Source organism: Macaca fascicularis, chromosome 3 (genome assembly GCF_037993035.2).
Source record: "Macaca fascicularis isolate 582-1 chromosome 3, T2T-MFA8v1.1".
In the NCBI taxonomy this organism is placed as follows: Eukaryota; Metazoa; Chordata; class Mammalia; order Primates; family Cercopithecidae; genus Macaca; species Macaca fascicularis.
This window is the reverse complement of record NC_088377.1, coordinates 118,248,773-118,276,673: the sequence shown is the minus strand read 5'-3', so window position 1 is coordinate 118,276,673 and position 27,901 is coordinate 118,248,773. Positions and strand designations below refer to the sequence as shown.

Below are 27,901 nucleotides of genomic sequence, written 5' to 3'. Positions count from 1 at the left end.
CAAGCATCTGTCTAACCCTGCTATGCTTTGTCCTTATTCCCTCCATTTGCCTGCAAAAGATATGTGGGCTTCTCCATTAATCATTCATGAGATCCCCATGACCTGGGACAGGACAAAGGTCCAACTGACTTTCCTAGCTTGTTTTTGTGAACTCTGAGGTTTGCATGAGAGGTGCCACCTTTCCACTAGAATCTGACTCACACTACCTATTTCCCTGACCTAATCCAAAACAAGATCCTTTCATTCTTCTTCTTTCTTGGTTTCCTAAATGATGTTGACAGTATGAGAACAGAGGGAGGATAAATATTTATCCATTTTATACCCACCCTAGAGAAAGTTAGTGTTGCATGAAAGGGATGATGTGATGGTGGGACCATTTGACCAAATGACCCTAAAGAATTACTATGCAGGCCTAGAGAGTTTTGAGACAAGTTTCTGAAGTGAGGGATGGGTGGAATGGGGAAGAGATGGATGCAAGGCATGCTGGCCTGCAGCCTTGCAGCACTTTCCAACTCTTCTGTGAAAAATTACTTAAGAGACTGGACTGGAATCAGATTGGCTGAGGTTGAATTTCAGCTCCATTGCTTATTACTTATGAACCCTCTGAAAAGTCAATTTCTCCTAGCTTTAGTTACCTACATATAAAACGGAGATGAGTATCTATCTATAAGGTTATTATCTGTATTAAATGAGACAAGATAAGGACTAGCCTAGTCCAGTACACATAGGGAATGCTCAGTAACTACTATCATCATAATTACCCATGATGATTATTGTATGAGGTCTGCTGATGTGGCAATGTTGGTTAGAGTTGAAAGGAGAAAAAGGAACAGCCTACTTTTTCTCCCCTTCCCACTAACTTTTCTTTATAACCAATGTTGATAATATGTTGTTGCAACCCTGGAGTTATATGGAAGATGTCAAATCAGGGTTTCATAATAAACAGTAGGAAGTAGCAAGATAGTTGTTAGCTGTGCAAATACAGGGAAGGAGATGATAGGTGTCCATGGGAATAACAGGTGGGCTGGAAGAAGTCCATGCCTCTAGGCTGAAGAATATTTAGCAGTAAGCACTACCGTAAGCCTCATGCACAAATTTAAATTTAATCTTTTTGCACATTCCCAATAAGAGTTTACACTGTTCAACTTATTCCCTTTCCTCATGCACAGGCCTAAGTCCCAGAAGTCAATGTTCAGTGACAGTAACACCAGGCCATCCCTAGTGATGAGTATGTCCTTGAACAAAGCTGTAGCAGACAGATGCTCATTCCCAGAGCCTCTTAATCTCATGGCATGACTAGGCTGCCATATGCAAAACATAAAGAAGTGGAAGTCACAGCTCACCAAGTAGGCAGAGTAGAAGAGAAAGCTTGTTTGCAAAAATAGACATTAAAACAGACAACCCAGGGAGGAATAAACATGAAGGATGAAAAGTTCCAGTGATTTTTCCTGCTTATGTTAACTAACTGAGGCCTACATGAATTTCAGCCTCTGGATTCAAGGCTATGCATTTGCACCCTTATTATTAATTTGCTTCATGATTTAAGAAGTATAAGTTACTTTCTATTACTTCAAATCAAAGAATTCTAACAGTAAAACTATATAACCTCTTCAACTTAGCCTGGGGTTTTTACCTCAGTGAGTACCTTCTAGCTCAATTTGAAAATATTATTGGAACTTCCTCTTAAATAGTGAAAGTAATGGGCAGAAACTATCATCATAACTGCAACAGCCTAATCCTGTGAAGTCATTAAAGGTTTTCATGTGTGTCGATGCCACTTTATAGAGATGACAGTATAACACTCTAGCAGACTATAATAAACCTGAGCCAACTACAAACCCACTAAAATACACCAAGGAATTTTAATATCATTACTATTCAAACCATGTAGTGTGAAAATTCAGATTATCAGAATGTTCTAAGTTAATTAGTAGTAGTAGTAGTAATATTTATGTTCTTTTGTTGTTGCTGTGTTATTTAAAAACTATTCGAGAAGTAAGCAACTTACTGTTTAAATTTTTTTTTTTTTTTTTTTTTTTTTGAGACAGAGTCTTGCTCTGTCACCCAGGCTGGAGTGCAGTGGCACGTTCTCGGCTCACTGCAAGCTCCGCCTCCCGGGTTCATGCCATTCTCCTGCCTTAGCATCCTAAGTAGCTGGGACTACAGGCGCCCGCCACTACGCCTGGCTAATTTCTTTGTATTTTTAGTAGAGACGGGGTTTCACCGTGTTAGCCAGGATGGTCTCGATCTCCTGACCTCGTGATCCACCCGCCTCCGCCTCCCAAAGTGCTGGGAATACAGGTGTGAGCCATGGCGCCCAGCCCCTGTTTACATTTTTAAATCCCATATTTTAAATCTTCCATATTTTGGGGATTTAGGGTTGCTTTGACAAGAATATCTGGAAAAAAGGAATATTACTGTCCCGACATAAATTTTTAGTTGTATTTTTAGTGACTACGTATTTGTTTTAAATAAAGCACTTCCAAAGGTGGAGGGCAGGGGAGTCTCATTCACCATAGAGAACAATAGAAATGCAAGTGATAGAGCATACAGAGTTTTTGCTTCCAAAATTTCAACCTATTCATATATTTTGATTGACACATTACCTTTGTTTCCAACACTTTCTGCTATCATATGGAAATAATTGTTACCAAATTAGCTTCCTAATGTATATAACCATATTCATTAATAGTAATTTATCCATTAAAATTTAGAATTTTTCATAACAGAATTATACAACCTTAAAAACAATTTTTTTGATAAAAGGTATTTATAGCCAACCTAATTAGAATCACAAATATGGGGAAGAAAGAACAGAGATGACCCATGATACAGTCAAAGATGTACTATGAAGATTTATATGCTGAAATGCTGATGCCTTGTTATTGCATTACTGGATCATTGGAGAGGGTGCTCATAACAGTGTTTCCAGTATTTTGAACTGGGGATGTACATTATGATTGGTAAAATGCAAACAATATTTCTGTGCCTGTGTGTGTAGTGTAGTATGGATTATAATCCAGTCTCCTCTCTTGGCTTAGAGAAGAGGTTGACCTAGAATTGCAAGATGTAATGCCAAGGTGAATTATTGATTGAGTATTGTACAGTCACAAGTAGGAAAGCAGAGGAAATTTGAACTATTAGGTACAAGGCAGTGAAAACAACACAAAGCAAGAACCAGTACCCAAAATTAAGCAAGACCTAGAAGATGAGATTTGGCAATTCCCCTTCACAGAGGTATAGTAAGTAGAATAGCAAAGTGTACAGAGAAGATATAAAGGCCCCTAAGAGTCATCATGCTCTCTTCTCCTGCCACGAGTGAATGGGCATGGGGTTTCCCTAACTCACCTAATGTGGGGTAGTCTGACTGAGCTGTATATTTATTCACCTGAGGAGCTTTAAAAAAATACTAACACCTTAGTTTCACCCAAGACCAATTTAATCCGAACCTCTGGGGATTCAAGTGCATAGCCGGCATTGAGAACGGCCTATTAAATGATTGAATGGAAGGAGCTTCCCCACTGGAGGAAACACGGAAGGTGAAATGTGGGTTCCTTTAACAAATCCCCTGCATTCAAATCTTTCCAGGGTACTGTGCACTGGAATTGACAAGATTATAGTGCTTGTATGGTCAGCAGCCATGTGGGGCAGGAGCTGCTGAGGCACTAAGCTAGTTCAGATGACATGCTCAAGCATGCTATAGCAGAAAAGAGTACATAAACTTGTATATAACTTGCTCTGTGTCTGTAAGAACACATAACTCAAAATAGATAACCACAAAATGGTTATGACTTAATACCATGCATAAGTGCTCATTAAAAGCAAACAATGAGAGATGGTACGACTTAATTTCAGCTTCACTTTAACTAATAGATAGAAAAATATTCATGTTTCCTTTTGTCTAAAGTTCATCAAAAGGTCTTAATTTCTAAAATGTGCTTTTATCCCAAATATTCAGAGAAAAATCTTAGTTGATCCTTAAACATGCAGTATTTTTCCATTCTGACAAACAGAATGTTTTGTATATTTCCAGATGTGTTTTTCTCCTAAACTGTGCACCTGACAACCAAAATAAGATGCCATCATCCTCCATCTGAGTCAGCAAAGGTGCTTCCAGCCTTTGCCCTGAGGAGATAAGAACCCTCTTGGAATGTGTCCATCATTAAAATAGTGCTGGAGGGAGTTTACCTGCCTATATTTTAATTACTGTTTTATTCACATTATTTAAATTATCGTTATTGAAGTCAACCCCAAATCCACTACCTAGCATTTAGTTTTCTTTTTCATTAGGATATGTTTGTCTTTACATCAAAACAAAACAGTGCTTTTTAAAATTCATCATATTCACTAGAGTTATGGTGAAATCGATTCTTTTACACCACTGGTGCCAGAGGACAAGATAAACATGCCACATGGGCTAACATTTTAGCCTAAGTCAGCATAATAATTATCACATTATTAGAGAATTGTGCTGTGTTGATTAGCATATATCAGCATACAAATCAATTTCCATGTAAGAACCAAAACCGTTCTCCAAATTTCAGTAGATTTACGCAAACTTCCCTCCAACCCCACTCCTTTGTGCCAGGTGAAGCTGGGAAACTTAGGGACAAGAAAGAGTTTCATTTTTGCAGTATATCATTAGTCTGGAAAAGACAAATGTTTACTCTGGAAATGAGTTACTTTCACGCTTTAAATGTACAGCTTGAGGAGGACGATACTGCAAAAACAGGGAAGAGAAAGAAGCAGATAGCATATTTGGCAGTGTAAGAAGGATTCAGTATTAAAGATTAGGACTGGTAATGTGCCCAGTCCAGGGTAAAAGAAGCTAAGAAACCACTGGTTGGTTAATTGAGATGTGAAGAAAGAGTTCATTCTTTTACATGACTCCTTGAGAATAGTGGTTAATTATTAGAGGTCTTGGAAATTCATATTTTTCTCTGTTCTGAGAACATAGGTTCTATATGAGGGCATTTTTTCCTTCCCCAAGCTTCCATTCTTTCCATTTTCCTTACCTAAAATTTAGCCAGTTTCACTTTTATTTACCTGTAGTATTTAATTGATTTATCTTGTAAGGTTCCAGAAGACAAAAATTGCATCCTATTGATTTTATATTCCTCATGGTGCTGAACACTCAATATATTTGTTTCTATTCATTATTTGCTAAGAGCTATAAATATAATAAAGTGTCTGAAAATTTATTTTAAAATTTTCAGGGCATTTCCAAGTTGAAGAGGTGAATGGAAACTCCTCTGGCAGCAGGTGTCACCTCCCAGATTTGGCACATGCAAATAAGAAACACGTTTATTATGGAAAATCAATGCATTTTGACATAGGTAATGTCAAATTATATATTTAAATGGGTAATGCATCATATAAATAAAATTGTTATTCAAATGTGTGATAGTAGTTGCTTAAATGGTGAAAGATCATGACTTGGAGTCACACATTCTAAGACACATTTGGACCAAGACTGCACGTATTTTTTTTTTTTTTTCAGTCTTGATCTTTAGCATGTGTCCTTTTATCTGTGAAAAATACCCTGTTTACTCTCACTTCTGCTATATGCTCTTGGTTGTGTGAAGCTAAGATGTCAGGAACTCTAAGCACTTAGAACAGAGACTGGCATTTCATAACCATTCAACATATCTTAGTGAACATAATTATGATAATGATGACTGTTATTACTTTGTCCAAATCATATTATTTTTTTCTTTTCTGCATATGGAGATTCTTGGTGGCTAGCATCTATTTCTGTATTTCTTAGTCCCACAATTCATGCATGTTTTTGTATCTATGTAAGTAAGAACATGTGTGAAGAGCAGAATGCAAAGCACGGTTAAATATCAATGCTCTAGTGAACCAAATGCATTCTCATACGCCTATGATAAATTCCATATACTAAAGCTGATAGATACATCAAATAGAGATAAAAAGCAAAAAATTTATTTTAGCAAGAATGTATTAAATTCTTCAAATGTATTTGGCATATGAATAAATAGAAAAGCAAATAATAATTCAAGATTTATATGGAACTTCACGTTTTTATCATTGAGCTTGGGGAATGATGATAACTACAGTGAAACAGAAATAAAGAATGGTGGTATTAATCCATTCACAAAAAAATGAAACCATACATCAGAGACAAGTAGCCTCAAACAATTATTAATACAGGATTTTTAAATTATACATCTCAACAGTGAAAGTCACGCTACTTGACTTTTCAGTTGTTGGAAAAGCTCTAAAATTAGAAGTCAAACTTTTACAGTATGTATATATATAAATGAATTCAGAGTCAAACTTCCCCCATACCATCCTTCCTATATATGGCCCCTTAACATTAATTGATGGTTGTAGTTTGGAGGTGGTTAATGAGGAAGAATGTTTTTCTTATAGAACTGATTCACACAAACCATTTATAAAAGGCAATAATGCTTAAATGAGTGCCTACAGGCTGTGGTAATAATAACTCACATCTGAAATTTTGAACCAAATATTTGAGAGAGTGTAATTTGTAGTATAACTACTTTTCTTGAATCAATCACTTCATTGTTTTGTTAAAGTGTTATGTCAAAGCTGTAAGTCAGAACTGCTACTAAACGGTTAAGTATCTAATTCCTCTAGTGTGCCTTTCTCATTTGTTTGCAAAGGTACATGAAATAGGCTTCTGCGGAAATGGTATATTAATGTATATTGGTAGTAATTCATAGTGTTGAGTTATGTGAAGTCATAAAATGGCATTCTTTCTCATTTATTAAAGGGCAGGTTTCACATCAGGAATGAAAAGAAATGACATTTTTATAAGAAGTAAACTTACATTGAGATAAATAGTCAAGAGCAAATAATACACATTCTTAGGTTATTTATATTTGTCATCATTACTTTCACTATCACTCATACTCAAGCCCTTTACCTGTTACCATTTATTACAAGACAAAAACAAAATGATTGTGACTGTAAAAAAAAAAAATGAAATAGGTTAAGTTCAAATAAGAGCTACAATAGGAATCCTGTTGAAACATAGTTGTAGCTAAAGCTTGGAGCTTGATATAGAGGTTATGCAATTACTTAGATATTGAATGGCATGACGTTATAAAATGTAAAATCTAGACTGTGCTCTGGTCTGGAAAATTCAGATCTAACCAGTTATTGAACTAAATTGCCCATTATATGTTAGGTTATCCATTATAGGTTGAATCTTTTATGCACATTAAATTATTCACTCCCAGGTTAAAATTGGAGCAGGAGTAGGAGTATTTTTGAGTATAGTATTCAAGTATCCTGAAATTAGTTATCACAAATTCTACAGATAATAACATACTTAAATGTACTTTACATTTTGCATCTTTAGTAATACACTGTGCTTTCTGCAGAAAAATCTTTTGCAGACCTAAGTCCCTGGTGAAGAGAAGTGGTAAGGTTGTCCAAAATCCAAATTACATCAATTTAAAGATACTGGAGACCAATAAAAGCTGTGGATTTGAGAGGCTATGATCTCAGAGGAAAAAGAATTACAAAGGACTCTGCCCAATATTCATTATTGCTTTTTCCTGTTAAAGCATTTGCTAATTCACAAGCAAAAGGTAAAGGGCTAAGGAACGGAACAGGGCTTCCTAGGGGGTTGAAGGGACTGAAATGTGGTATGGGGACATCAAGGAGAAGGGGTCCTGGTAAACACCCCAGGCAAGAACTGTGAATGTTGATACCAATTCTACTCAGCCAAAGAAGATCCCATGTCACATATGTTTAGATTTGTATTTGTGATATGTGTGTATACATACACATACACACATATTTATTTCAGAGGTGAACCAAAATTAAACCAGCTTTTACTAAGATGAAACTGCAATTCTAAACAAGCTCCATCTCTCACTGAATTGCATTAATATATTCTATCCCTTCTGTCTGCTTGAAGGAAGCAACTGGGAAATTCTCTTATGACAAAGAAAACAGTATCTAGAGACTACCTCCATAATTTTTTATACACAATAGGCAGACAGCATCCCATTAGACAATTGTCAGACATACCAAGGAAAGAGACCAAGTGTATCAAAGCCAGAAAACAAAAAAGATAATAGAAACAAACCCACAGTAGATATAGATATTGGAGTTATCAGACAAGGATATTAAAATAAACGTGATGAACATAGTCACATGGTTAGATAACAAGGTGGAGAACTTCAATAAAAAGCTGAAAATTAAAAATTAATCACATGGTAATTCTAAGTAACATACTGTGCAACTCTAGGTATACAGTCTATAGTGAGCATCACAGTAAATTCTATTCAAATTAGATAATACCATTATTTTTCCTAAAAATTTATAATTTTAAAATGTCTGGCCATTTATTTCTAAAAATTACTCCATTAATATATGAATCTCATAATTATGCTCAAATACAGGCTCTGGTTTTCATTCTCTATAAAAGTGTTATTTTTAATATATGTGTTAGACCACTTGAAAATTTCAATTTTCCAATTGTGATAGAAATGATTACTGTTAATAATTATATTACATTCAAAAGGTTAGCAAAGAGAATGCTAAAATACTGAAATGACCTAAAAATATTATTTAAACTATGGGCAGCTTGTTTTTCTTTTTCATTTATATCTTTCAGCCTTGTTACAGCATTGATGGAGTAAAAGTTAAACGGTAGTTACTTTACTTGTCTGAATTTATCTGAAACTTCAAAAAATTATATAGCAAGTAAAGAAAATGTCTTAAAAACATAAAATTATTTCACCACTTTTCACATAACAAGTCTGAAAACATATATATATAGTTTGTCTATATATATGGTATTTATATATGTTTTCAGACATATGTACACATATATAAATACTCTGCTTTTGTATCTTTGGTGTTTGTACAAATGTGAACACCAAAGATACAAAAATAATTCATTCACCACTGAAAATATTAAGACAGATGTAATAGCAGAGATTACATTAAAGATTATCCAAGGAGAGTGTAGATTTTATTCAATACGTGAGGCAATTATTCATTTATATACTATCTTTTTTTAATTTTTTTTGAGATGGAGTCTCACTCTGTCGCCCAGGCTGGAGTGCAGTGGCACAATCTCGGCTCACTGCGACCTCCGCCTCCCTGGTTCACGCCATTATCCTGCCTCAGCCTCCCGAGTAGCTGAGACTACAGGTGCCCGCCACCACGCCTGGCTAATTTTTTGTATTTTTAGTGGAGACGGGGTTTCACTGTGTTAGCCAGGATGGTTTCGATCTCCTGACCTCATGATCTGCCCGCCTCGGCCTCCCAAAGTGCTGGGATTACAGGTGTGAGCCACGGCGCCCGGCCTGTATGCTATCATGTTTTTATCATGGATTTAGGTACTGTGAAGTAATCATTTTACTATGTATATGTGTATTTAAAAAATCATGTTGTACACTTTATTATAGACCATAAAAAAGAAAAAAAAGACAAAATAACTGAATCCAATATATAATGTTCTTTTTATATTTTTGCTTGATTATCAGAAATTGAGGGAAAAAAAAAAAAGACTCTCTACAAAAACAGGCAAACAAAATCCTGAAATGGGTCAAAAGCTATGAGTTGGAAGCAAATATAAAAGCTGGGTTTGGCTTGGGGGTTAATCGCAGTATCAGCACTGGGACTGGAGCTCTTCTCTGGCCCTGCTACAAAGGAGGAGAGCTGCATGGGGGCTGGTTGAGGATGACGGGTCAGAATAAAAAAAGCCTTCTGTAAGCATGTACCCTCTAAGCATTTCCTCTCCTCTCCCACTCTAAGCATGTATAGACCCCTTTAACATTCCCTATCTCAGATACTTTTTGCTGGGTATAAAACAAAAGTTATTTTAAGTCAAGTTTCCTTCTGGGTTTTTTGTTTGTTTGTTTGTTTTGTTTGTTTGTTTTGTTTTGTTTTTTTTTAGTTTAAAATCAAGAAAAACATAAGTCTAGGTGTCTTTAGTCACAGTAAAAAAAAAAGGAGGAGTGTTTTTAAGAGCAGTGAAAGGGAACCCCACCAAGCAATGTGGGCTAGTGGAACAGAACCGGGCACACAGTCAAATGAACTAAGAAGCAACATCCTGATTAGCCAAGAATTACAATGGCCTTTCATTATATTATGTGATATATTCACACATGGAGTACTGCTGACTGGCAGAGCAATGACCAGGTACCTTAGATAAGACCAAGATATCAGTCTGATCATTACTGAAGGTGTAAGATGGCTACATGTCAGCAATTTCATAGAACCTTTTCTATTAAACATGGATTAATGTGAAGTAATAATCTTAAAACTTAACACGTACAGTTGATTTTGCAGCATTTATTCATATGATAATAAAGATTGGGTACTGAATAGACATGGGCATACTATATTGGACTGTGTATGTGTCAGCACACATGCATGTGTACAGGGATTGGTAGAGATGGTGGGAACAGAGACATTAAAAAGAAATAAGAACAAAAAAAGAAATAGGCAAACTCCTGGTCTTGAACATAAAAATCCTGTTATATGGACAGTGTTTGGAGTGGGGCAGAGAAAGAGTGACATTATTATCAAGTGTTCTTGTGAAACATTTCAGTACTCCCCAGTTTGTAATCTCCATCCACACTTACCACTCTGAGAATAAATCAGCCACATCAATGAGGCAGCATTTGGTCTTTAATGTCAATGCCACATTTTCTAGTATTTCTATCTATATATACATATATAATGGAGATGATGAAATTCTTAATTTCTTAATCTTGAAAGATAAAAATTGAAAGAGGTCAGAATATAATATGAGTACCTTTATGAGCCAGACATTGTTCTGAAATTTTATTTATTTCACTTAATGAGTAGATAGCTGCTGGTTAAGTTATTGGGATAATTTTTTAACATTAAAAATGTGGTAAAGAATTAAGGCTGGAAGTATCAAATATGAAGTAATACAAAAAGCTGTATATTTTTCACTCCTTAAATTAATTCAATTTATGTTGTAGTACCTAGCTAATATGCATATAATGACTTTTTCTGGTCAATGTAAAGACTAATTTGTCTGAGAGATTAGTATTGATTGATGCAGAACTATGATCAATACAGGAATTTGAGGGTCAGTTATTTTTAAAATGTATAACATTATTGACTGCATAGAGGTTATAACTTACAAAACACAATATAGTAGAAAAACATACGTTTCAATAGAAATCATTTGCCATTTTAAAGTTACATTAATATAGGAAAAAATAACTCTCAACTTAGTCATTTCAGAGACATTTTTAAAAGAATCTCTAGATTTTACCATGAACTTGTATCCTCAGAGCTTTCTGCACAGTGTGGGTGTTGGCAGGAGGTCGACAGGGGCAGGGTGGGGAGAGGACTAGGGAACCATATTCCATCCTTTTCTTTACCATGACACTCACTGTGAACACATTCTCACTGTGGCCTGTATCTCCAGAGTGGTAAGAGGAGAAAACAGGAAACACAGAAATAGAAAAGTAGACAGGGTACTGGAATGTAACTCTTCAGAATAATTTGTTCCAAACTCAAAGGAGGTAATTTAAACCAGCAAAACATCAGGAGCACCTCCAACCATAGGTTCAGGAATTGCACAGAACCCCCAAGCATTAAGGGTTCCCATTTAGGCCCCTTCTGTGAGGGACAAGTGAGGTAACCACAAACCCTAGGACCTGACCAGGACATATGAGCCATTAAGTCTGTCGGAGATGGTTTCTTTCTGGAATGGGGTGTGTGCTTGCTGACGGCTCTTATTTTCTTCCAATGTGTAGGATTAGACATTCTGATCAGCAAAAGGTATTCCTGATCCCCTTTCCTATCTTCTGAAAATACTTCTGAAAATAGTTTGTCCATTTAGATTCCAGTGTCCTGTGTTTGTGTTTTTTTAGAATTTTCAAGCCAGTGTGCTAAGGGTCACACAAAGGATAATCATGGGAAGGAAAGTGTATTAACTTTCATTTCTGCTTTATGTGAAAAATGATTGAGACTGGTACAATTTCTGTAATTCTTAGACACAGAGTAGGATTTGGCATCTGTTTAGTGAGCTATTATTATTGTAGAAATACTAAAATACGTACATTCATTGAGTGCATTCCATATTCCAGGCACTATGAGAAGCACTTTATGGATATATTAACTCACTGAATCCTATTTTCTACTCTGTGATGTATGTGATACTATTATTATTTATTTAATTTATTTATTTTTTGAGATGGAGTCTTGCTCTGTCACCTGGGTTGGAGTGCAGTGGCGCGATCTTGGCTCACTGCAACCTCCGCCTCCTGGGTTCAAGCGATTTTCCTGCCTCAGCCTCTTGAGTACCAGGTGCCCACCAGCACACCAGGCTATTTTTTTGCATTTTTAGTAGAGACGAGGTTTCACCATGTTAACCAGGCTGGTCTCAAACTTCTGACCTTGCGATCTGCCCACCTCAGCTTCCCAAAGTGCTGGGATTACAGGCATGAGCCACCACAACCAGCCCTATTACTATTTTTATGGATTAAAAAACTAAGTCGCAGAGTTTAAGAAACCTACCCAATATAAAGTAGCTAACAAATGACAAAAAGGAATTCACATCCACTCAGCCTGGCCTTCTGGTTCTATGTTTGTGGCTGCATGCCACACCTCCTTTATTGAGTTACTATTCTGTTGTTTGGTGCTCGCCTAAGTTTTTCTAGGTTATCAGTTGCTAGAAGACAAACAATTTGTGAGGTACATGGATGTGCTTTGGTCAAGAATTAGGCCAAGGCAGACATCCAGACCTGCATTACTCAGCGAGTTTAGGGTGCAGGCATATACTCCATTTGTTATATAACCTGTTTGTATAAGCTTATACTTGGCTCTGAGCCACTATTGTCTGTAGAAGGCATAACGGCCCTGCTGACACTGTACAGGATCTTGGGCATGGCTTGACATGGCGCTGGCACACAGAGAAAGAGAGAGAGAGAGAATCAGAGCTGTCTGTCTTGCAGATAGACAGAGGAGAGCTATTGCATGGCTCGTGCTGGTGCCCAGAGAGAGAAAGAGTTAAGCTGCTGACCCTGAAGGCAAGGGAGAGCCTGCTATGCAGCTGTTGGAAGGGCAGGAGCCGCAGACCCAGAGCAGACAGCTGAGATAAAGGTGGACAGTGTTAGAGAGTGAATGTGAGTAAGCTGCTGCTGAGAGAGCTGCTGAGTAAAACTACATTTCACCTGCCTATGGCCCTCCGGAGTGTTCTTTCAGCTATCCACCATTCCCCTTGGACCTCAGCTGGGGCTGGAACCTGACAATTGGCATTGTCAGCAGGATGAGGTGAGTGGGTCTTCAGCCCCTGAGGGCTCCTCAGTCGGCTTTGTGGCCGCAGCATGGACTGTGGTACCCAGTGGCAGCCATGCTGCAAGGATGGGATCTGATGGAAACATGGGGGGCAGTGGATGGCTCTCCTGTGAGTATGAAGAGGGCACTGAAGTACCTGGAAAGGCACAGCACCAAGGAGGAACACACCTTTGCCAGCAGAGTCAGACAGGCATTTGTAACTGTGCTGCGGGAGGTGCATGCCCAGTCCCTGCAAGATGCAGGGCAGGGAGGAGGCTCCTCTGCTGCGAGCTCGCCCTGTGATCCATCAAAAGGCAGAACATGAGCAGCCAATGGGACCCCAGGGGAGAGCACAGGGTCCCCTCACAGTGGTGGAACACAGCTCTTACAGTGCTTATACCCCCACTGAGTTGCAGGAGTTAAGCAAGTAATGTCGGCCGTCATGTACAGACTTAGTGTAAGTCATGTGGGAAAAGGACATTGCGGGGCGACCCAGTCTCGCCCGAGTGTTCCAGTTCACAGATTGCCTGCTGCAGTTAGGCGGAAGTGTAAAGCCTTTTCTGTTTGGTAAGAGACTGACCAAGATGCCTGGCTTGGAGGGCACTGGACGACCAAAAGCCATATGTGGACTTGGCAATCTACTGGACTCTGAACCCGGATAAGTTTCTGGGCAGAGCTGCAGTTACTGATGGTCATGAAGACTGGTCAGTGAAAGTGAAACCTGTATCTTTGCATCTTGGCATCGGCTGCTTGGTTCTCCGCTCATGAACCGTGTATGTCTCTCCCATGCCTGAGGACATTCTGGCTGGGGATGTTTTGCACGACTTCACAGCCATACCGTCTGTCACAGACTTGCTGGACTGCTTAACAATGGAACTGGGATTTTTTGTCCAGAGAACCAGGAATAGTTTGCCTTCATGGGAGGGTGACAGTGGACTTTCACAGTGTTTCTACAGGGCAATATGCATAGCCCCACTCTATCTCATAATCTTGTTGATGATGTTATGTTAACCTTTGATTCTCTTGCAGATTTAAAATTGGCAATGCCCCTTTTGCCTGGGATTAGGATGATAAGGTTGAGGCAGCCTTTTCCAATAGCCAAGCAGGCTATTCAGCAGGCACAAGCCCTGCGGGTAGTTAACCAGGGGCTCTCATTTAAACTTGATGTACATGCAACTACAGATAGTGCTGGCTAGAGCCTATGGCAGCGCATGGAGTGCTTGGAAGAACCAGTAGGCTTTTAGTCCCAGCTGTGGAAGAGAGCTGAGTTCTGGTGTTCATTAATAGAGAAGCAGTTAGTAACTGCATACACCGCCCTTCAGCCTTATAAGAACATGTCAGGATGGGTTACAGTCATCACCGTGCGGACGACTTACCCAATAGCAGGATGGGTGCCTTCGTGGGTAATAACCCCTGGACTGAAACAACACAGATCCACTTTAGTGAAGTGGGGTGCCTACTTGGAACAGAGGAGTACGCTGAGTACAACTCCCTTAGCAACAGAGGTACAAGAAGCCTTAGGATCCTAATGCAAGGTAAGGCCATGGAGACTGAGGCACCCCTAGATGCTGAGCTTTCACCGTTAAGAAGTGCATCCCCCCATTCCTAATAGGGCATGGTATACAGATGGGTCTAGCCAAGGTACTACTGCTGCCTGGACTGGTGTCACAGTCCAGTCTAGTACGGACACTATGTGGTTTGAAACCAGGTATAGGCAAAGTAGCTAATGAACCGAATTCAGGGCAGTGTGAATGGTAACCACCAAGGAGGCAATGCCTATGGTAATCTGCACCTATAGCTGAGCAGTTTATCAAAGCCCATGTGTATGTATAAAGCCTGCATGCCCAAACCTGTCCATCGGGCCTGCATGCCCAGAGTGTATGTTTCAGGTTTATGTGTCTGAGGCCTATGTGCCACAGCTGTGTACCGGGTCTGCATGCCCAAAGCTATGTATCAAACCTGTGTGTCCAAAACCTATGTCTCCCTCGGCCTAGTGGGTAGAGTGTAAGGCACATGGATGTGCTTTGGTCAAGAATTAGGCCAAGGCAGAGATCCAGGCTTGCATGACTCAGCAAGTTTAGGGTGCAGGCACATACTCCACTTGTTATATAATCTGTTTGTGTAAGCGCATTCTTGGCTCTGAGCCACTATTGTCTGTAGAAGGTATAACTGCCCTGCTAACACTGTATGGGCTCCTGGGCATGACTTGACATGGTGATGGCACCCAGAGAAAGAGAGAGAACCAGAGCTGTCCATCTGCAAGACAGAGGGGAGCCATGGCAGGGCTCGTGCTGGTGCCCAGAGAGAGAAAGAGTTAAGTTGCTGACCCTGAAGGCAAGGGAGAGCCAGCCATGCTGTTGCAGGCATGGGGGCAGCAGGAGCCACAGAGCTGGAGCAGACAGCGGAGATAAAGGTGAACAATGTGAGAGAGTTAATGTGAGTAGGCTGTTGATGAGAGAGCTGCTGAATAAAACTACATTTCACCTGCCTATGGCCCCCAAGTGTTCTTTCAGCTATCTACCATTCATCCACCCACTCCCCTTGGACCTCAGCTGGGGCTGGAACCTGATACAATTGAAAAACAAATAAAAGGGAGATCCCATAGATTTAACTGAGGAGAAAGGAAAAGAGTGACATAATTTTAAGAAGAGGTTTTTAATGTATAATGTAGTACAAATCAATAATTTTCCAGAAATAGGATTATCTAGGCCAGCCTTCCCAAATGCCAGTTGAATTTTCTGAACCTTTCTCTCAGTGTCCACAAGGCAAGTAGCAAATGGGAGATATTATTAGATACTGCCAATTAAATAAGAGTTAAAATGTGTTCATTTTTATATAAATAATTGAACAAAAATTGGAAATTCACAGAATTGTGAACCAGATGAATACAAACTATGAATCTATGATTAAGATACTCAGAACTGTCTGTCTTTCATGAGTCAATTTTGGAAGTGTTTTCTGTAGAAGAGTGACTCAGGGAGAAAATAGCAGTACAGAGAATAGAGCAAATACCCACTATGAGGCATAAGTTGAGGAAAAGTAGGTCATGCTTTCATACTTAGCTTAGCAATCTAAGGAAAGTATATATAGAAATCTACAAAGTATGCATCTGATAATCTATTAAATAATTTCTTCTGCCATTTCATAGGAGGGAGCTTTCACTTTTCAGGCTAACCCTTTTTCTTTTATATATATATGTATTTTTAAAAAACCCATCACCCACTCCTCTCATGAGTAAAATACTTAAATGTTGAGCATATCTTATTAGCATTTGATTTATATATCACAAATATGTGTCTTTTGTTGAATTATCACTGTTGGTCTGGTAGGTTTGTCTTATTACTTGCCACATATTTAAAAGGCCCTCTTCAATTAGATCACGTTAAGCTCAAAACAGGAAAAATGACATTGAGGAGTCTGGGGATGTCACTCCTTCAGTAAATGAATTTGGCATAAAAATGAGATGACAGAGGGATTCTTTACAAATCTCAATATTTGAAGAAAAAGTATGTTCTGGGTTGCTTCTGCTATAAGAGATTAAAATGGGAAAGTGAAGTTCTGAACAAGGATTTATTATGGAAGGCAGGAATCATGAGATGACCTCTATACCTCTCAGTCACTATGAATAAAGGTTTAAAGCAGAGTTTTTCAAAGAATGAAGGGATGGGGAAGCATTATCTTTCAACACCAAATCAATGAAGAAGAGCTGTGAGGAGTGAGGGGAATCTCCTGGGCGGATGTTAGAATTTAACCTGGAGAATACACAGAAACTAGGCACGTGGCTATCTTTCTCATGAAAAGCACAGGAGAGACTATCCCCACATGGGGATCTGCAGGTACTCAGAGTTTTAAGGAACAAGAATGCACCAGAATTTTTCACGACCAGGTGCAAGTCACATGAAGGAGCAAGTATGGGGTTACATAAGTTCCTTTCCATGAAAACCACGGGAGGAGGTGTGAAGACCTCAGCAAAAGAAGCAATAACTTACCAGTCAGAATGAAGATCCAGCAGGGAACTGCAGGTGAGAGATCCTCAGCGACTGGTGTTTCTGGAATAACCAGGGAGAACACTCTACAAGAAATACATATGAGGATAGACAGCTTTAACTCCTGCCAGATACAGCAAACCCAGGGGCAGTACCAGCTATCCTTTCAGCAAAAGCATTCCTCTTCTCCCTCTCTTCTGCTCTAACCCCTGTGCTGGCAAGAACAGAGGAGTGAGATAGGGAAGGAGAAAAGAAATGAATCACTTTCGTTTCTCCAACCGTAGGCATTCCGTCTATTCAGCAGGCCCAAACTCATGAAGCAGAGAGCCCTCAACTTCAAATTGGGCTCAGAGTTTTTATTGTTATGTGAAATTTGAAAATATAATCATTAAAATAAAACTTGTTTGGCCAAAGGATTAAGAGGCTTGCTTTAGTTTAAGATCAGGAGAAGAACTAAGCTATTGATTAAATGTATACAACAGGGAAAACAAAAATAAGTTATAATACTATTATTAGTATATCCTAGATCACACTTGTTCTTACATTTAAAACTTACGTTTCAACAGATAAAACTAAAGAAGGTGAGTAGAAATTTTAAGACAATAGATTTTGGCTTCTGAATAGATATTACTAGGATATTATAGCTTTGTGATCCTGGTTTTCAGGTGAAACACAGGATCAGGACTAGCCAGATTCCTTTACAACCCTACTCCAGTCACCAACCAAATCCATCTCAAATAATTCCAGATCACCTGTCCCTCTTTACAAATCACCGTATGTGCCTAGAATTTGTCAGTTTCTTTTAAAACATTTTATTGAGAATAATGACATAACTGGATTTTAGCTGCACTTCACTCAGTATGTACTTACCTGCATCTACTATTCTAATAAACATTTGAATAATTTCCTTTTTGGTATTATAGGTGTGTATATTCTTCCCCGAACTTAGTTTTCTGACATAACTCATACCGGTTATCCATACAACAGCCTTTTCAATTCTCCGCATAGGATCTTAATGACTGTCTGATCTCATTTCTATCCATATGAAAGAGGAGTATGCTCTTTATTCAAAGTAAACATTAAGATAGACTGATAGACTGAGTCCAAGACTTCATTCTTTTCCACAGTAATAAATAGATCCCAGTCCAAAGATTTTTTTTTTTAATCTAATAAGCTGTTCTAGGTTGATGGAAAAATTGAGTGGAAAGTTCAGAGTTCCCATTACTCCCTCAACTTCACTCCCTCTACTTCTCTATCATAGTCTCCTATGTATTAGTATGGTACATCTTGCATTACTGGTGCATTTATTACAACTAATGAGCCAATACTGAGACCATGTTATTAACTGAAGTTCACTCATTTTGTTTTACAGTTCTATGGGTTTGTACAAATCCAGAATGTCATGTATCCACCATGAAAGTATCATACAGAATAGTTTCACTGTCGTAAAATATCACCTGTGCTTTTCCATTCATCCTGCCCCTTTCAACTTCCTAGCAACCACGGCTCTTTTTACTATAAGTTTTGCCATTTGCACAATGTCATATTGTTGTATATGTATGGCTACATACAATACGCAGCCTTTTCAGACAGGCTTCCTTCACTTGGCAACATGCATTAAAGATTACTTCATAAAAACTGTACTAAGAAAATGATAGACTAAAAATAGTTTTTATTTCAATAAGCACCACATTAAAAAGCTCAAAATAGAAACCATGGCTAATTGTCAGAAAACAATTCAAAACTATTCTTCTAAAGAAAAAAGTCTAATAATAAGAATAAGCAGGAAATAAAAGACTGATTTAGATGATACATACATTATATTAAACTTTATTTTATAATAAACTAGCAAATTATTTAAGTCAGATTCAAAGTAGTATGTGCTAATTTAGACTGAAGATGTCAAGATTCAGAAAGATTGTAATGAATGTCTTTTGAATCAGGTATGAAAATGATGGACTCATTTATCATAAAAAGGAAGAATTAGCAATAAAAATCTCCTGAAAGTTAAGAAAATGAAAAGACAAACCACAGATTAGGAAAAAATATTTGCCAAACACGTATCTGAAAAAAGAACAGATATCCAAAATATCAAAGAACTCTTAAAATTCAACAATAAGAAAAAAACCCATTTAAATAGTAGGCAGGAAATCTGAACAGACACTTAAACAAAGAAGATATACAGATGGAAAATAAGCATTTAGAAAGATGCTCAACATCATATGTCATTAAGGAGGTGTAAATAAAACAATGAGATGCTACTACACACCTATTAGAATGACCAAAATACAAAACAGTTACAACACCAAATGCTGGCGAGGATATGGTACAACAGGAGCTCCCACTCATTGCTGATGGTGATGCAAAATGTTACAGTCACTGTCGAAGAGAGTTTGGCAGTGTCTTATAAAACCAAACATATTCTGTGGGATCATATGGTCAATAATGCTTGTTGGTATTTGCCCAAAGGAGTTAAAACTTATGTCCACATAGTAAGATTTGTTATTACCGAAACTTGGAAGCAACCAAGGTGTTATTTAATAAATGAACGAACAAACAAACTGTGGTACTTTCATGCAATAAAATATCATTTAGCAAGAAAAAGAAATGAACTGTCAAGCCATAAAAAGACATGGAGAAACTTTCAAAGCACATTTTAAGTGAAAGACACCAATATGAAAAAGCCACATAGTATATAATTTCAACTCTATGAGATTGTGGAAAAGGCACAACCATAGAGACAGTACAAAGAACAGAGGCCACCAGGATCTCAGGAGAAGGAAGGGAGGAAGGAATTAATAGGTAGAGCATGTGGGATTTTTAAGGCAGTGAAACCATTCTGTATTATACTGTAATTGTCAATATATGCCATCATACATTTGTCCAAACCCATAGAATGTAAAACAGAGTGAAAGCTAATGTAAACTATGGGATTTAGCTAATAAAAATGTGTCAGTATTCATTTATCAATTATTAAAAATGTACCACACTAATGCAAGATGTTTATAACAGGGGAAACTGTGCAAGGGAAAGGGGGATATAAGGAATTCTCTCCGTATTCTGTAAACCTAAATTGCTCCAGAAATACAGTCTATTATTTTTCTTCAATCTCTTGAAAAGCATACAGCTAAAATTTGTTTAAGAAGATAGTACTAATAATGAAAGAAGGTGGTGGGGGGAGAGAGAAAAAGAGGAAATTAATGGTATTTTAGAAAGGATGATGAGAATGAGTGGAAATATTTACAACGTGGTCATATGCACCCACAGATGGATGTTTCTGGAGACGTGGTGGTACACTGTGCCACTGCAGAGAGAGTTCCAAGACTCATGGTGAAGAAGCTTCCATGAGGGATAGTTTGGGCTCTTAGTCAAGTCACAATCAGTCTTTAAGGATACTTTCTCTTTATGTCTAGCTAAAAAAAATTATAGAAATTCCCTAATATTTGAGTATTTATTTTCTAAACCCCTAAATTTATAAGATAGGACAGAAAAAAACAAAACTCATCACTGCCCAAAAATATTCAGAAGTGAATTGACCACTTATAAAACCTGTTACTAGGTTTTTCCCATTAATATAAGCTACCCACCTTCACTGCTCAATTTCTTTACTGTTAAATCCCTCATGATTGCCAACTGGAGCACTGAAGATATCATGTGAATGAAATTCAAATCAAGTACAGAGTGAAATAGAAAATGTAGTAAACTACTAAAATTAATATTGGAAGATAGAATTAGAAACTCATAGACAAATGGAAATGCATCAGAGTCAAATAAATTAAAAACTAAAGAAAAGAATAATATACCTAGCTAAGCTTCAGAAAAGATCAATTTAAATATTAAAGCATTAATAAAGATCTCTGATAAAAATGGGTAGTACCTCATGTCAGATGTTTTTAAAAGGAATTATCTTAGAGACTATGCTACAAGACTTAAACATAAAGTGAAAGGAGCAGATCATACTGTCCTATCATTTTGTTTGGGGAAATTATAGAAAATAACCTAAACTGTAAATAATAAAAAATAAATAACTCCATAAATTTTATTTTTCTTTCCTTACAACTCTTACTTTAGTTTCAAGAGGTACACGTGCAGCTCTGTTACATGGATAAATTGCATGTTGTGAAGGTTCAGTGTACAGACAATTTTGTCACCCAGGTAATCAGCATAACACCCAATAGGTAGTTTTCCAATCCTCACCTTCCTTCCACACTCCACCTTTAAGTGGGCCCCAATGTCCGTCGTTCTTTTCTTTGCATCCATGTGTACTCAGTGTTTTGCTCCCACTTATAAGTAAAATATGTTGTATTTTGTTTTCTGTTCCTGCATTAATTTTTATAGTATTATGTCCTCCAGTTTCATCCATGTTTCTGCAAAGGCCATGAACACGTTTTTGTTGATAGTTAAGTAGTAGTCCATGTTGTATATGTACCACATTTATTTTATTCAGTCCACTGTTGATGGGCACCTCGGTTGACTCCATGTCTTTGCTATTGAGAATAGTGCTGCAATGCACATAGCTGTGCATTTCTCTTTATGGTAGAACAAATTGTATTACTTTGGGTATATACTCAGTGCTACAGTTTGACTCTGTGTTCTCACTCAAATCTCATGTTGAATTGTAATCCCCAGTGTTGGGGGATGGACCTGGTAGGAGGTGATTGAATTATGGGAGAGGTTTTCCCCCTTGCTGTTCTCATGATAGTTGAGTTCTCACAAGATCTGGTTGTTTAAAAGTGTGTAGCATTTCCCCCTTTGCTCTGTTCCTCCCGCTCTGCCATGTGAAGAAGATATTTATTTCCCCTTCATCTTTCTGCGGTGATTAGAAGTTTCCTGAGGCCTCACCAACCATGCTTCTTGTACATCCTGTGGAACTGTGAGTCCATTAAATCTCCTTTCTTCATAAATTACCCAGTCTTAGGTAGTTCTTTATAGCAACGCAAAAACGGACTAATATAGAAAATCATATCAGAAGTGGGGTATTACTATAAAGGTACCTGAAAATGTGGAAGGGACTTTGGAATGATGAGTGATAGTGAACTATTTTCACATGCATATTTGTTGCATGTATGATTTCTTTTCAGAATTGTGTGTTCATGCCATCTACCCATTTTTAATGGGATTGTTTTTTGCTTGTTGATTTGTTTGAACTCCTTGTAGATTCTGGATATTAAATTTTGTTGAATGCACAGTTGGCAAATATTGTCTTCCATTCTACAGGGTGCCGGTTTACTCTGTTATTAGTCTCTTTTTCTGTGTAGAAGTTCTTTTTTTTTAAATTTATTTATTATTATTATACTTTAAGTTGTAGGGTACATGTGCATAACGTGCAGGTTTGTTACATATGTATACTTGTGCCATGTTGGTGTGCTGCACCCATCAACTCGTCATTTACATCAGGTATAACTCCCAATGCAATCCCTCCCCCCTCCCCCCTCCCCATGATAGGCCCCAGTGTGTGATGTTCCCCTTCCTGAGTCCAAGTGATCTCATTGTTCAGTTCCCACCTATGAGTCAGAACATGCGGTGTTTGGTTTTCTGTTCTTGTGATAGTTTGCTAAGAATGATGGTTTCCAGCTGCATCCATGTCCCTACAAAGGACAGGAACTCATCCTTTTTTATGGCTGCATAGTATTCCATGGTGTATATGTGCCACATTTTCTTAATCCAGTCTGTCACTGATGGACATTTGGGTTGATTCCAAGTCTTTGCTATTGTGAATAGTGCTGCAATAAACATACGTGTGCATGTATCTTTATAGCAGCATAATTTAAAATCCTTTGGGTATATACCCAGTAATGGGATGGCTGGGTCATATGGTACATCTAGTTCTAGATCCTTGAGGAATCGCCATACTGTTTTCCATAATGGTTGAACTAGTTTACAATCCCACCAACAGTGTAAAAGTGTTCCTATTTCTCCACATCCTCTCCAGCACCTGTTGTTTCCTGACTTTTGAATGATCGCCATTCTAACTGGTGTGAGATGGTATCTCATTGTGGTTTGGATTTGCATTTCTCTGATGGCCAGTGATGATGAGCATTTTTTCATGTGTCTGTTGGCTGTATGAATGTCTTCTTTTGAGAAATGTCTGTTCATATCCTTTGCCCACTTTTTGATGGGGTTGTTTGTTTTTTTCTTGTAAATTTGTTTGAGTTCTTTGTAGGTTCTGGATATTAGCCCTTTGTCAGATGAGTAGATTGCAAACATTTTCTCCCATTCTGTAGGTTGCCTGTTCACTCTGATGGTAGTTTCTTTTGCTGTGCAGAAGCTCTTTAGTTTAATGAGATCCCATTTGTCAATTTTGGCTTTTGCTGCCGTTGCTTTTGGTGTTTTAGACATGAAGTCTTTGCCCATGCCTATGTCCTGAATGGTACTACCTAGGTTTTCCTCTAGGGTTTTTATGGTATTAGGTCTAACATTTAAGTCTCTAATCCATCTTGAATTAATTTTTGTATAAGGAGTAAGGAAAGGATCCAGTTTCAGCTTTCTACTTATGGCTAGCCAATTTTCCCAGCACCATTTATTAAATAGGGAATCCTTTCCCCATTTCTTGTTTCTCTCAGGTTTGTCAAAGATCAGATAGCTGTAGATGTGTGGTATTATTTCTGAGGACTCCGTTCTGTTCCATTGGTCTATATCTTTGTTTTGGTACCATTACCATGCTGTTTTGGTTACTGTAGCCTTGTAGTATAGTTTGAAGTCAGGTAGCGTGATGCCTCCAGCTTTGTTCTTTTGACTTAGGATTGTCTTGGAGATGCGGGCTCTTTTTTGGTTCCATATGAACTTTAAAGCAGTTTTTTCCAATTCTGTGAAGAAACTCATTGGTAGCTTGATGGGGATGGCATTGAATCTATAAATTACCTTGGGCAGTATGGCCATTTTCACGATATTGATTCTTCCTATCCATGAGCATGGTATGTTCTTCCATTTGTTTGTGTCCTCTTTTATTTCACTGAGCAGTGGTTTGTAGTTCTCCTTGAAGAGGTCCTTTACATCCCTTGTCAGTTGGATTCCTAGGTATTTTATTCTCTTTGAAGCAATTGTGAATGGAAGTTCATTCCTGATTTGGCTCTCTGTTTGTCTGTTACTGGTGTATAAGAATGCTTGTGATTTTTGCACATTAATTTTGTATCCTGAGACTTTGCTGAAGTTGCTTATCAGCTTAAGGAGATTTTAGGCTGAGACAATGGGGTTTTCTAAATATACAATCATGTCATCTGCAAACAGGGACAATTTGACTTCTTCTCTTCCTAACTGAATACCCTTGATTTCTTTCTCTTGCCTAATTGCCCTAGCCAGAACTTCCAACACTATGTTGAATAGGAGTGGTGAGAGAGGGCATCCCTGTCTTGTGCCAGTTTTCAAAGGGAATTTTTCCAGTTTTTGCCCATTCAGTATGATATTGGCTGTGGGTTTGTCATAAATAGCTCTTATTATTTTGAGGTACATTCCATCAATACCGAATTTATTGAGCGTTTTTAGCATGAAGGGCTGTTGAATTTTGTCAAAAGCCTTTTCTGCATCTATTGAGATAATCATGTGGTTCTTGTCTTTGGTTCTGTTTATATGCTGGATTATGTTTATTGATTTGCGAATGTTGAACCAGACTTGCATCCCAGGGATGAAGCCCACTTGATCACGGTGGATAAGCTTTTTGATGTGTTGCTGAATCCGGTTTGCCAGTATTTTATTGAGGATTTTTGCATCGATGTTCATCAGGGATATTGGTCTAAAATTCTCTTTTTTTGTTGTGTCTCTGCCAGGCTTTGGTATCAGGATGATGTTGGCCTCATAAAATGAGTTAGGGAGGATTCCCTCTTTTTCTATTGATTGGAATAGTTTCAGAAGGAATGGTACCAACTCCTCCTTGTACCTCTGGTAGAATTCAGCTGTGAATCCATCTGGGTCTGGACTTTTTTTGGTTGGTAGGCTATTAATTATTGCCTCAATTTCAGAGCCTACTATTGGTCTATTCAGGGATTCAACTTCTTCCTGGTTTAGTCTTCGAAGAGTGTAAGTGTCCAGGAAATTATCCATTTCTTCTAGATTTTCCAGTTTATTTGCGTAGAGGTGTTTGTAGTATTCTCTGATGGTAGTTTGTATTTCTGTGGGGTCGGTGGTGATATCCCCTTTATCATTTTTTATTGCGTCTATTTGATTCTTCTCTCTTTTCTTCTTTATTAGTCTTGCTAGTGGTCTGTCAATTTTGTTGATCTTTTCAAAAAACCAGCTCTTGGATTCATTGATTTTTTGGAGAGTTTTTTGTGTCTCTATCTCCTTCAGTTCTGCTCTGATCTTAGTTATTTCTTGCCTTCTGCTAGCTTTTGAATGTGTTTGCTCTTGCTTCTCTAGTTCTTTTAATTGCGATGTTAGAGTGTCAATTTTAGATCTTTCCTGCTTTCTCTTGTGGGCATTTAGTGCTATAAATTTCCCTCTACACACTGCTTTAAATGTGTCCCAGAGATTCTGGTATGTTGTATCTTTGTTCTCATTGGTTTCAAAGAACATGTTTATTTCTGCCTTCATTTCGTTATGTACCCAGTAGTCATGCAGGAGCAGGTTGTTCAGTTTCCATGTAGTTGAGCGGTTTTGATTGAGTTTCTTAGTCCTGAGTTGTAGCTTGATTGCACTGTGGTCTGAGAGACAGTTTGTTATAATTTCTGTTCTTGTACATTTGCTGAGGAGTGCTTTACTTCCAATTACGTGGTCGATTTTGGAGTAAGTACGATGTGGTGCTGAGAAGAATGTACATTCTGTTGATTTGGGGTGGAGAGTTCTATAGATGTCTATTAGGTCTGCTTGATGCAGAGATGAGTTCAATTCCTGGATATCCTTGTTAACTTTCTGTCTTGTTGATCTGTCTAATGTTGACAGTGGAGTGTTGAAGTCTCCCATTATTATTGTATGGGAGTCTAAGTCTCTTTGTAAGTCTCTAAGGACTTGCTTTATGAATCTGGGTGCTCCTGTATTGGGTGCATATATATTTAGGATAGTTAGCTCTTCCTGTTGAATTGATCCCTTTACCATTATGTAATGGCCTTCTTTGTCTCTTTTGATCTTTGATGGTTTAAAGTCTGTTTTATCAGAGACTAGTATTGCAACCCCTGCTTTTTTTTTTGTTCTCCATTTGCTTGGTAAATCTTCCTCCATCCCTTTATTTTGAGCCTATGTATGTCTCTGCGTGTGAGATGGGTCTCCTGAATACAGCAGACTGATGGGTCTTGACTCTTTATCCAGTTTGCCAGTCTGTGTCTTTTAATTGGAGCATTTAGTCCATTTACATTTAAGGTTAAGATTGGTATGTGTGAACTTGATCCTGCCATTATGATATTAACTGGTTATTTTGCTCGTTAGTTGATGCAGTTTCTTCCTAGCCTCGATGGTCTTTACATTTTGGCATGTTTTTGCAATGGCTGGTACCGGTTGTTCCTTTCCATGTTTAGTGCTTCCTTCAGGGTCTCTTGTAAGGCAGGCCTAGTGGTGACAAAATCTCTAAGCATTTGCTTATCTGTAAAGGATTTTATTTCTCCTTCACTTATGAAACTTAGTTTGGCTGGATATGAAATTCTGGGTTTAAAATTCTTTTCTTTAAGAATGTTGAATATTGGCCCCCACTCTCTTCTGGCTTGGAGAGTTTCTGCCGAGAGATCTGCTGTTAGTCTGATGGGCTTCCCTTTGTGGGTAACCCGACCTTTCTCTCTGGCTGCCCTTAACATTTTTTCCTTCATTTCAACTTTGGTGAATCTGGCAATTATGTGTCTTGGAGTTGCTCTTCTCGAGGAGTATCTTTGTGGCATTCTCTGTATTTCCTGGATTTGAATGTTGGCCTGCCCTACTAGGTTGGGGAAGTTCTCCTGGATGATATCCTGAAGAGTGTTTTCCAACTTGGTTCCATTTTCCCCCTCACTTTCAGGCACCCCAATCAGACGTAGATTTGGTCTTTTTACATAATCCCATACTTCTTGCAGGCTTTGTTCATTTCTTTTTCTTCTTTTTTCTTTTGGTTTCTCTTCTCGCTTCATTTCATTCATTTGATCCTCAATCGCAGATACTCTTTCTTCCAGTTGATCGAGTCGGTTACTGAAGCTTGTGCATTTGTCACATATTTCTCGTGTCATGGTTTTCATCTCTTTCATTTCGTTTATGACCTTCTCTGCATTAATTACTCTAGCCATCAATTCTTCCACTTTTTTTTCAAGATTTTTAGTTTCTTTGCGCTGGGTACGTAATTCCTCCTTTAGCTCTGAGAAATTTGATGGACTGAAGCCTTCTTCTCTCATCTCGTCAAAGTCATTCTCCGTCCAACTTTGATCCGTTGCTGGCGATGAGCTGCGCTCCTTTGCCGGGGGAGATGCGCTCTTATTTTTTGAATTTCCAGCTTTTCTGCCCTACTTTTTCCCCATCTTTGTGGTTTTACCTGCCTCTGGTCTTTGATGATGGTGATGTACGATGGGGTTTTGGTGTAGGTGTCCTTCCTGTTTGATAGTTTTCCTTCTAACAGTCAGGACCCTCAGCTGTAGGTCTGTTGGAGATTGCTTGAGGTCCACTCCAGACCCTGTTTGCCTGGGTATCAGCAGCAGAGGCTGCAGAAGATAGAATATTTCTGAACAGCGAGTGTACCTGTCTTTTTCTTGCTTTGGAAG

General features: G+C 38.2%; 1 protein-coding gene across 1 annotated transcript in view; it reads right to left on the bottom strand.

Moving 5' to 3' along the window:
- The window catches only part of THSD7A (thrombospondin type 1 domain containing 7A), a 789,627-nt gene that overhangs the window by 749,027 nt on the left and 12,699 nt on the right, over positions 1–27,901 (bottom strand). The window contains exon 2 of the mRNA XM_074035410.1: positions 17,262–17,344. The gene's annotated coding sequence lies outside the window, so the exon portion shown is untranslated. The remainder of the gene's footprint in view (positions 1–17,261; positions 17,345–27,901) is intronic.